This window comes from Meleagris gallopavo, chromosome 4 (assembly GCF_905368555.1).
Source record: "Meleagris gallopavo chromosome 4, MGAL_WU_HG_1.1, whole genome shotgun sequence".
Classification (NCBI taxonomy): domain Eukaryota; kingdom Metazoa; phylum Chordata; class Aves; order Galliformes; family Phasianidae; genus Meleagris; species Meleagris gallopavo.
The window spans coordinates 22,246,853-22,259,490 of record NC_139407.1 but is presented as its reverse complement, the minus strand read 5'-3'; the positions used below and the strand labels follow the sequence as shown (position 1 = coordinate 22,259,490).

General features: G+C 35.0%; 1 long non-coding RNA gene across 1 annotated transcript in view; it reads right to left on the bottom strand.

Moving 5' to 3' along the window:
* The window catches only part of LOC146544439 (uncharacterized), a 226,066-nt gene that overhangs the window by 211,332 nt on the left and 2,096 nt on the right, over window positions 1–12,638 (bottom strand). The window contains exon 2 of the long non-coding RNA XR_014882906.1: window positions 5,253–5,389. This is a non-coding gene — a long non-coding RNA (uncharacterized LOC146544439). The remainder of the gene's footprint in view (window positions 1–5,252; window positions 5,390–12,638) is intronic.

The window sequence follows — 12,638 nt, the reverse complement described above, 5'->3', positions numbered from 1 at the left end:
GTGGTAGTTGCTCACATACGTATTTCTGCTCTTATACATTATAAAATAGCATACGGTAAAACCCTCAATCTCTTGCTTTTCTGGCTTATGGATTGTCTGCCTCAAGGCATCTCCACTTAACCTGAAATCAACTAATGAACTCAAGGCATCATTTGAATTCAGGTCAAATCACAATTGTCTGAAGAAAGAACTTCTATGGACTTAAGGACTGTAATCATGACAACTGCCTCATTATCACCTTTGCTATCAATCTTTGGACAGCGTATGTTATACAAACCTCAACCTTTAAAGAAATCCACAGTACTAAACTTAAAATTAGTGACCCTGGTTATTCCCTAGAAGGGAACATAATGTTTTCTGTCAACTGATATAATCATACCTGGCAAACAGTGCCTGGGAATAGCCAGTTTCAAGCTGCAGATTGACAGATGAATAGTTTTTATTTCTGAAGAGAGCCAGGTGCTTGGAGTTAGATGAAAAGGACTTGCGTATTGTCCAGAAGCTAAGCTGTTTGTCCTTCTCTTTGATAGCAATAAACGGGAAAATTTCACAAGTCATATGAAAGTACTCCAACTCCAAAGATGACATCTTTCAAAACCTGTGTTGTGCTGTTGTTTCTTTAATTCAAATTTTTTTTTTTTTTTTTATGATATTGATAATTTCTACAGCCTTCTACAGCCTACATTACTTTCCTCTAACACAGTTACTTTAATTCAGATTTAATTTTTCAGATATTTCACAGGACTTAAGTCTTTAATGGTACAGTTAAGGTTCCCATGTAAACACTAATGCTTTTCCACTTGTACATCCGTCACTACAAAAAAAAGTTAAGCGCTTAGCAAAGTGATTTTCCTGCCTATAGAATTCATGCACTACTATACGTGGGCAGCTGCTTGCATCTGCCATGTCAGCTGCACACACTGGTGACCTTGCAGTTGCAATCTAGTAGCAGGAACAGCAACAGCAAAAACATACATGATAGATACGAATATACTATTCGGTAATTTAGGAATAATTATTTGTAATAATTTTAGTACAGCTATTAGCAAGTTAGTAAGGGCAAGTTCTGTGTAGTTGTAATGAACTTTGTCTTAAGATGCTAGGTATGCTCAGTATGAGATTGTGTTCAAGAGAATCAAAAGTCATTTGATCTGATTCTACAGAAAGGCTATTAAGGACAACATAACATAGAAATTGAGATGATAATATTCCTTACGTAGTCAAAAAGAAGAGGAACTATCAGGGAGCATACTGATGTACAGCAAGGTCATTAGTAGATCAACTTATGATCCTAAAGCACAATAAGCTTCTTCGCTACTGCTCATAATTTCTGATAAGCAATGAATGTAAGTTGAAGGTTACGAAGTAAATTTATTTTCTTTTGTTATATAAGAGCAAAGAGACATTTTAGAAATCTGAAAAACATGTATGAAGTTAAAAGATAGAATTCTGTAAAGCACTTATTTAATACATTGAACTCTCTACCATAATAATTGTAGTAGCAGCAGACAGTATCATTGTATGTGTTTTTCTAGAAAAACACAGTAAAGGACTTGGCTACTTCTGCATACACAGAATAACTAAGTCTTAAACTTAAATCAGAGGTACGTGTGTAGCCCACTGATTATGTATATATTGTTTTCATGCTTAGTGATTTATATTAGCACCAAAATTTCCTGTATAGGATATACAACATAAAAGCACTAAGATTTTTCTTACACGTTGTTTCTATTTCTAACAAGAAGTTGCAATTAGAATTCTTGTTCTTAGTTTGCACTGAGAATAGAAAAAAGTGCTATAAAACATGCCATGCCATTTTATAGACACAGCAATAATGAAAACATTACTAAAGCAATGAAATTTGCCAACCACTGATGAGACTCAGGAGAAATTCTTTAACAGATGTTTCCTACATCAAAATGATACTTTGTTTGCCCAGATTGCAACAATCATGAGAATTCATTATTTGATTCAATGATCAACACCTCTTCAGTAGCCTTATAAAAAACAAATTCTTGCAATAGATTTTCCTTCCACACAGCAGCTGGTAAATACATTTATAGCCCTGAGTCCCTTATGACAAAGTTGTATTGCAGCATTCTTGTGTTCGTGACATAATTAGGGTTGCATCAGCACATCAGTCATATTCTGACAAATGCAAATCTTATTGCCTTTGTCTTTTTATAAGCTACCATCTTTGCAGCGAGCAGTGACCACTGTAACATAAGTTGACCTGACCAACATATTGAAAATTTCTACTGCTGTGCTTCAAGATGATTTATTGCTATTTACTGCAAACCTACTTCAGCACGCTTCCTTTGACAGCTGTTATTCATTGTTTTTATATGACCTCTAATCTACAGTGCACTATTCAGTATTCACTATTCCTTCTAGATAAACTTCTATTCTTCAAATTTCATCCTTAAGTGTTATTGAGGCATGTTTCCAAAATCCATCCAAAAATGAGCTCCAGAATAAGAATTCAACACCAGAGGTGAGAGTTTTGGCAGCTAGGACTGCAATTAGCCCTACCAGAACGAAAATATAGTAGCTGGAAATAATAAACTTGGAAACAAAATATCCAGTATCTAGTTGTCTCATATTTGTTGCTTGTTTTTTGTTGTTGTTGTTTTTTTTTTTTCAAATTTATTTTTAGGAGTCTCTAAATCTATGACAATGATAATAATAGTTTGCGTCTATAACATATATTTCATGCCAACAGTAGTTGCAAAAATACAAAATACACATGGCACATGTGACTGTATTGAAGTACATGAATTTTTACAAAAATACTTTGAAACAATAACAATCAGACACTAGAAGACCTCTCGCCAAGGAAATATGAATTCAGGTTATTAAAATATTTTGAGTTACATAGCAGGTGGTTTGTTTTTTTTTTTTTTAAAAAAAACCTGTTTACTCCTTCTATTTTCACTGATTTTCATAAAGAAAATACCACCGCTCAATTTAGTTATGAATAATGCAGGTGCCTTGCATGGCATGATTTATTCTCACTACCTAGCACAGTATCTTAAGACTGGGCTGAAAACAGGCATCTTGGATCAGGACAAATGTCTTCTCTTAAAAATATGTATCTTTATAGTAAGTATTTTTAATCAAATTAAAATTTTTTACATTTATTAAGATAAATCGGGAATAATTGTAATTGAAATTAATGGACCTTTTTGGCATATAAGTGGCATAAAAAAAAAACCCTTTGAATCACAATAAATACTTCTAAACAGCAAATCATCCCATTTAGTCTGGATCACAAGTGACAGCAAATCACTGAAAACTGAATAAGTCCAGCAACGCAGATTTTTATTTTTATTTTTTAATTACAGTGTTTATCCTGGACAGCAGTGAAATTGCATATATGAACTCAGCTTAGCACCTTAATACATACATTTTAAAAAAACATCACCTTGCCTGCCTCTTGCACATAAATCATGAAGTGCCACCTTGCCTTTGCAACCCTTACCTTCTCAACTGCTAAAAATTGTTGGCATCATTAACTCACTTCATATTATGCTATTTCTCTTTCTGTCCAACCTGTCACCTCCTCATTTTCTCCTGCATCCCATGGTTTGACAGATGCACTTGTAGGAATGCTTCTCTATTTCTTGCCTTATTCAGATTCTGCTATGTTGCCAGCTTCCTCCTGAGAGCGCTGCTGCATCATAAGCTGCTTTCTATGCTTATAAATAGAACTACAGAAAATTTCCAAGCACCACAAGAGCTGTAATACTGTGCCCTACAGATACACAACTTATTTCCAACATAACTTAGGCTGTGTGGGTTTATTCCCAATTCACAAAAACAACTGACTTTTCCAAACAAAAAGCATACAGCCCAGATCACTGTGGCCTGGGCAGTTCTGTCTCTCTGACACAAGCAGGGAATATGCTCTACGTATACACAGTCCATACAGAATATTATACAAGAAGTACATTCACAAATTCTTAAAAACCAAGCAGATTTGCATTCTATGTTGTTTGATTTTAAATGCTTGATCCATAGATTGCTGCTGATAACTATACTTCTGTGTACCTTAAATGGTCTTACATAAAAACTGGCATATAACAAACAGCAAGTTTCATTTAACTTTTCAAAATAAATGTAAAAGGGAAATTAGACTGTATTGGTGATTGTATGGACTGATATGAAACTTTATCAAAATCATGAAATTGGTGATACAACATTAGATCAGAAAGGAATTAAAGTGAGAACAAGAAAAAACAAAACAAAACAAAAAAACACCATAATTTCCAGCAAATCTTATAGCCAAGCAAGTTTGATGATCAGGTAAGAAACCAAAACATGCAGCTAAAGGCAAGGAAGCCCTATCTTGTGTAACTGTTACTTCTCTCAAAATGATGAATGTTTGCTGAAAATCAAACAGTTTGAACATGCAGGTGATACAAAGCTCACTCTTCAGATGCCACTCCAAGCAGAAAGAAACTGGTATTTCCCCAAATTATTCTTATTTTCTTATTAGCAGTCTTTACTTTTAGTCTGCATATCTTCTAGTCCAGCTAGGATCTTAAACTATTTCTGTGCAATATCTGACAGTTTAATTAATGATCTGCTTAGTCCCTCTTCCAGATCATTAGTGAAGATGTTAACTAAGACCAGCTCAAACAGTAATCCCATGGTGCCTCGGCAGACACCTCTCCTCACAACATAATTTATCATATATTTTGTTTGGAAATTGTTTGGAAGATACAGTGACACAAAAGGACACTGCCCACCTGCTTAGCTGTGTTAACCACAGGGAGCACATTACATCAATTATAAGAAAACTTCACTGACTTTATTTGCTACTCACTGCAAGTCAGGAAACAGAAAATATTGATAAGGTTTTAAAGAAGGGCTCTAAATTTTTTGGTTCTCAGCATCTAAGAGATAGTTCGGCAATCAGACTTTGTTAAATGCTTTGGACTATAATTCACAGAACCAGATCCCCACATTCTAAAAAGAAGCAGTGCTGAGTTACCTGAGATACGAACTCAGTAAAAAAAGACTAAGTAAAAAAAAACTTAAAAACTTCAACTACTAGAGGAAAGTAAGTATGTTTCTTTAAGTGCTCCCAAACAAATACACATTAGACTGGTGACTTATGAGAGGTCAGCTTTCTCTGCATTTCTGAGGGCAAAAATTAGCAGTAGCTTAATGACTTTGTACAGTCTTCTACAGATGGAGGATTCTCAAGATATTTTTTCCCCAGATAAAGACACAGGTAATGTTCTTACCTATTCGGGGTATTTGATTCTTTTTTTCTTCCACTGGGTGTTTGCAATTCTTCTTATAATCTCCGGTTATCATTTGATGATATAGGTTTCCTCTATGGTAAATCAAACTTCAGATGGTAAAAGCAAGATCTTTCACACTTTAGGGAGAAAAAAGAAAAGAAAAAATATATATATATATAAAATAAGACTTAGGTTTATTTTACGGAGTTCTGTAGCAGAAATGCTACGTCACAGCTTGAAACAGTGATTGAGCACCTGGTAAGAAGGCAGGGCCAAGCCAGGGGAGTTCAGGTGCATGCAATGTACCTGAGTGATTAGAAGGTGTGGATTCAGGATCCACCCCTTCCCAGACCTCAATGAAGGGCTGGCAGTGGGGGCAAAGGTGTTTTCTTGGAGATCTTTGCCTTCTTGAGGCCTTCTGAAGGGAAGTAGTTTCTTTCTTTTGTTTCTGCACATGTGGCTGTTGCATTTGAGCAAGTCTTCCTTTATTGTGTTCTAGGACCTTGCTGCTCTGCTATTATTGCAATGCTTTCCATGGTATTATAAGTTCTCTTTTTTTTCCTACTGGATTCTACTTAATAGTAGCAAATATTAACATTTTCCTAATATGCTATTCTCCAAAGCCTTCTATAATGCTTACCCTTTTATTCACTCTCTTACATGGCTTATTTTTTCCTTAGATGTAATTCCTCCTAAGCCTGAAATGGGCCATACTCATTAAATTTGTATTTATTAATACAAAATTCTAACCATTTATGAAGTCAACGTGGGGAATCTCAAAACAGAGGCTGCCAAAGCAACACTCTCTCCACTTCACAAATTGTGAGAAATTTCTATTACACAGAAGCCCACCTCTTACAGCCACAGCAATTGAATCAGCAACCCTATGTTGATAGTTATCCACCAGCAGCTCTTAAAAAATCAGTTTTTCAGTATCAGAAGGGAAAGAAAAAAAAAGGAGCTTCAGCGCACGTCACCTTCTACTGAAGAATTTAAAACTACATAGATGCATTGGCAGATGTGAAACTATAAGAGAAGTAATTATGTGCTTTGATATGTTGGCTATCGTCTTTCTAACACAGCACCAAATGCATTTGGCAGTCTTTGCCACAAGAGCATGAAGCTGGCTCACTTTCTGTGATCAGCCACACTCCTCTAGACTCTGTCTTGCAGAGCAGTAGTCCAAAATGACCAAAAATTCAGGTACTGGACTTGCTTTGAAAAAGAAGCTTCTTTACAAGCCCAGACTTTCCTGTTTTTGAGTTTTTTTCAATGTTAGAAAATACACTACAAAAATACTCTACAACCTTTCACTCTGAAACCTAGCAAGCCATCTACTCTTTAACAGTGACATTTGTTTTCTTTCCTTCTGCTTCCTACTACTTCTTAGCCCTAGAGGGAAAAGAAAATAAATCCTGGCTGATCCTTCTCCTCTTTCCAAGCCAGGAATAAAATGAGAACCTCAACTATAGCTCTGATAGGCTGCTCCTATCCAGCCAGAAGGAGAAACCTGTTTTGCTCTCCACAAAGAAAGGAAGAAATTCATTTAGAGCTAAAGCTTTTTGCTATTTTTCAAATCTGTCTCTAGCCTTTCTCAAACTCATTCTTTTCCGCTACCCTTGACTGATGGTTCAAGATTTAAGTAGCAAGTGTAAGGTTTTTGAACAAGGGCTTGTATGGCTTCATCGAGGAATCTTACACCACTTCTGAGCATAATGAAACAAAAAGTATTTCAAAAAAAAAACGAAACAAAACTAGAAATGAAGTTCTAAGAAGGAACATTCACATTACTTTCATGAGCTAACTTGAGTTCTGTTATTCTGTTCTTACCTAACTTGTTGATGGAGTGAAAGATGATAAATAAATGCATGTATGGAAGGCATCTAGTTTGTTTAATTTATAGGCATTGTTTGAGAATCTATGAATCATGTCAGAGATTTAAAGGGATTACTGATAGAGAAGAGGTAACCTTTCTTTCAGTGCAACAGCTGTTATGAAAAATTTCCATAATAACAGTTGCGTTTAATTATATAAAGATCTGCAAAGCCTTTTTAGCTTCATATCAATAATGCAGCTATGATTCAAAGGTTGCTAAAGAGATAATCCTCTGTTTTTTTTTTCTCAGTCAAGGCCGTTTTGTGAATGGCCATGATTCAAATCACTGTTTCTATTTGTTTTTCCCTTAAATTGGAACAGAAAAAAATAATGTTTACCAAGCATTATTTATCCCAAGAGTCCCTCAAGAAATGCTACCAATGCTTAAAAAAATACATTTACAATAAAAATATCCAAAATACTGCACAGGCATGAGGGAGAAAAAAAATCATAAAATATCTAGTCTGATATTACTGATAGACCCCCAATATCTAAAATTTGTGTCTTTCACTAAAGAAGGATTACTTTAGTAATTTTGAAGACCCAGAAAAGTCAGTGAAAATTGTGCTGCTTCACCTTCTGCTCTTCCTTCTTCTCCCTGGATTTGAACACTGGCTTCTGACTGCTTAATGCTTACTCATTTCTCATTTTCTGAGCAGATGACTAGTTTGTGAAGATAATTAGAGACCTCTGCTATTCCTTCTACGTCTCAAATCTTGAGACTAATTAAAATAGAGCATTGCATGTACACAGGCACCAGATAAAGGCTTGCAGCAAGGTACAAGAACTGTAGTACTTGTGTAAGTAACAGAAGAAAAAATAGAAGAAAAAGAAAAGGTGCATGCCCTTTGGACAGTTTCTGTTAACACCCTCACTGCACATTTCACTACAAACCTCTCTTGGTTAGTTCTGTTTTTAGAGCTTCAGGGACCTTGTAATATTGTCTAAGTTTTTAAACAAATATTCTCCCAATGTTTTAAAGATAGTATTAAAGTTCAACCTCTAAACCTGAAGTAAAGGTGGCAAGCTTTTCATTCCATGATCGTTTTCTCATATCTCATATTTCCTTGTGGTGTTACTTTTAAAAGTAAACATCCATTGTACGAGAATACACCTCAGAGCACTGTGTGTATAAATGCAGTGCAAAAAAGCTATAAAGAATGTTTCTGTCTCTCTCCAAGCACCAATTTTCTCTTTTTCCTACTGTCTGTTTTAGTATGTAGATAGCCTAGGGGCACTGCTGGACTTTTCTTTAAATATCTTCAAGGATTTACTCTTTGAATAAACTATCGCAAGTTTTAAATATTTTTTTTTCTCCTCCAGATAAATACAGTAACTTTCACTTTATTTGGCAGGAGCCAGTGTCTGTCAACAACAACAAAAGTCCTGCTGGCTCCAAGCAGTCTCAAGACGCAGTAGTTATGAGTGCTGTTCTTAAGCTGCTGGGTAAGTTGTCTGTATGTATTCCAAGAATATCCAGCTTCAATGAGATCTACTGTTCATATCCTAAGGCAGTTCCACACTGCTGTCAAACTTCTCCAAACGTTTCTCCAAATGAAGTTAAACTATGACAGTAAATCAGATTATGCTATTCTGAATGGGCAGAGGTACCTATACTGATAGACCTGACTACCTGAAAGAAACTAGAGGATTTAACCGGGATGGAACGATAGCCTTGGAGGAATTTTATAATTTTTAAAACAAACTTAGAAAACTTTCTGCTTTTTTAAATTTCTCAACATTTTATTTCTGAATTTAGGTAGGGCCTTGGTCCATTCTTCTCCAATATTTCTCTGTTCACAAACTGCAAAATATGTTTTGCCCTGTTGGGCAAAATATTTTGGAAAGAAACATTCAGGAAAGAGACTGGATATTGTTTTGTATGGTTATAGAGCTCTGAAATGCTAGAACTCATACACGACACTGAACATTTCTGAAGGAATACATATATTTTCAGATCAATCTTTTTCTTGAGATCTATTTTCTCGCACCACAGAAAGATAATAGATAGTCTGCTGTCTGATACCTACGCATAACTGGTCCAGAAACAGGGCTTCCCACATTCAACTTTGATGGAACCTAAGCCTGAAGATACCTATGTTCCCAGGAAGCTAAGTTTCTGCTGTGGCCATATTTTTTCCTCTAGGATATACACAAGCATCAAGACTTGAAGATGGAAGTTTCTTTTTACCTCCTGTGTAGATGGAATTTACCAATTCATTTCTACATGTCTTGCTTTTGGAGTTGCTCCAAGATTAAGTTTCTTGCACCATTTGCCAGGTAAACTCACCAACAGAAATGTAGTGAAAAGAGCATTACAGCAGCCTCAACAACTCTTTATGGCTTAAAAACTGACACAAGAAACAACATATGCAAGTTCAAAGCACTCAGGTTTTTTTGGAACAGCATATGGACAGTTGGTTTCCTGCCATCAGTGTAACTGCCGTTATCACTGGGTTATTAAATTTTTTGTGGACTGAGAAAGTGGGATCTCTCTAGCAGTAAAATATTTTCTTTCAACACAAAAACACATATATATGGATATAGATGGATACTGCATGCTTAATAACTTAATAACTTCATCATTAGAACTCAGATTTACTCCCAACGTGCCAGAATTAAATTCAGACTCAAAAGCTCCTATTACAGTTAACAACAAGATCACAGAGTAAAACAAGAATATCCTTCCAGAGTTAGGTATATTGTGAAAGATGAAGTCAGTGGTGGCTATGTATACCAATCAGATGCCGAAAAATAGATTTGATAATTCCAGATAATTTAGATAATAATCTAAATGGTCTTGGTTCCTATAATTAGTTAAATACTAAGTGTGCTATGCAAAACAAAAGCACTTTGACAAGGGAGACTAAGTTAGCCTCAGTTTAGAACACTATACATTCTGTTTCCGCATGTTTCCTCAGAAGTTTGAAATTCTAGGATCAACTTCTCCCAAGTTCCAAGGGAAGGATGCTCCACTAGTTCACCCAGGTATCAAGACATTGTTTTAATAGCTTGAATAAAGAGAGAAGCTGACATATTCTGATTATTGAACTTTCAGCAAAGTGAATAGCTTGCTTCTCTCTCTTTAAGCCCATGTCTACTTGTGGATGTAACTCTTTGGTTTACACAATTTTATTTTTTTTTTTAAATGAAAGCTGAAAATTGGATGCAGTACTTGTAAGAAATACTTCAATTTTGGTATTTAAAATCAATCCATACCTAATTTTCTATTCTTGACCAAAAAAGGCAAAATTACTCTGCTGAAAACTATATATAAAACTATATATATATAAAACTATATATAAAACTAGCCAATGCTTTCAAAGATTATTAATATTTGTTCGTCTGAAGGGAAATCAAGAACTGATGTGGAAATAAAATATTTTTGCCTAGTGACTTGCTTACAGTCACTCATTTACAGATGACTCTGTTAAAGGTTAGTCAAGGAAATCCTTGCATTGTTGTGACAACATCAAAATATTTTTGTTAACAAGTCTATATATGATTTGCATTCTCTGCCTATCTCATGTTCTGTTTTGGCCACCTAAATTACAATATGTTAAATGTATAAATTAGAAAATGACTTTCTTTTTTAGTATATGCATTGGAATCCTAAGAATACATTTCTGTGCATCCACTTTTCAGCTGGTATCTTCAACTGTTCACACAGACGCTTATCCAATCAGAGCCATGAGACATTCTTTCTTCTTTGAGAGCTGTCCTTGTTCTCATGCTGTTTATCTTGCTCCACAGCTTCTGCTCTGAACAGTTTTTCTTGTATTCTCACAATCCATTAAACAAAAATATTTTCAGCCCACAGTCCATGTTTAGGGTGAACAGTACATAAGCTCTAGCATTTTCCTGTGACTGCAGATTAATAATATATAACAGGATAAATGCAGGAAATTCCCAGACTAAAACTGTCACTGACAGCTTAATAATCTTATTTTGATATTTTACTGCAATTCTGAAAGCCCCTCCTATATATAGTTTACAGTACATGGAGCTGTTAAAAGTTACTGTAATATGTTTTCTCTAATGGAGGTACAAAACTGGATCTCACCAGTCAAGACATTGCTTATTTTGAGGTAACTACCGAAAATCAAATTAACCATGTTTCTATATCAAAATTGCATGACCTTCAAAATACTCTGGCAGACCAGAAAACCTTAACACTCCCTGCACAACACACCAATTTGGATTAACTGCATTAACAAACTTAATTTAGAAGGATTTGGGAATGTTTTTACAGGGTTTAGGAAGGATTTCACTAGGATTACTTGATGAGTAACTTTGAGTGTGCTTAACCGTTCACATTAACTCTAGGCATGAAACAGGTAAACTATCCACTATCCACTGCTTACTAGTTCTCGTACAAAATTTTGTTACCATGAATGGAATGTCCTTGCAGTTCACTGTACAATTTAGCTAGCCAGAAAAAAAAAAAAAAAAAAACAACCTGTCCTGCTTATTGGGTTTAGAAGAGCAGAGACTGTTTCTCTTCTGCATATTTCTGTTCTCTTGTGTTCCATTCAGAGAAATTGAACTTTAGTATGGCTTAAAATTACATTCCGTTCGAATTAAATTATTTTGCCATACAATGCCACCATCTTTTTTTTTTTTTTTTTCATATGTATTTAAACTCTGTACCATTGTTCTAGAGAGAGTACATTAATCCTAGGGAGAAAATGCACATAAAAAAAAAAAAGTTGGAGCATTTGGATGTTTGGAGCTCTACTCTTGCAAACTGATCACATCACATCAATTTTATATCAAATGTCCTGCAACACAAATTAGTATAGCAAGGCAGTGAATTGGTGCTTGCATGCAAGTTCTTGAAAATGGAAACAAACAAATAAAAGGATATGCATGCTTTTCATAATTCTAGGAAATCTGAAATTTTTAAAATAAATGTACCTTTTTATTTTCTAATGGGATCATAACCACAATAATGTCTCAACTATGGCAGTAACAATATGAGTGTCCAGTTCTGAGCACATTGTTCTACAGTATGCTAATGTCTGAATGTAAATATTGCAAATACATAAATAAATCAAGAAATGATGCCTGAGAATGCCATTGGGAAATGCAACATGGGCAGCTGTGCAAACAACTATAATATTGGGGCAAATTTATGATCATATGTAGATACACTCATTTTCTGCTTCAAAAGAAGGTTTTACCTCTCACTGCAGGTGATTTGACATTATTTGCCATATCCATCATCACAGTACAGTAGAATGATGGGATTTCATTGTTGGAACAGAAGACGGGAAGTAAAAAATAGCCAAATATTAAACTTATACTCTAGTGGAATTTATTTGCTCGTTTGTTCTTGAAATCTGCACATTTAATTACCTGTGGGAGAGATTATTTCTTGTGGCCATTGGATTTTTCAAAGTCAAAATAATGTGTAAACAACTGCTGATGAAATTACCTGCCACAAAATGTAATATTCTAGCAAAGAACTCTGACATAAATTAAACAAAAACTTTTATATTGTATACAGTC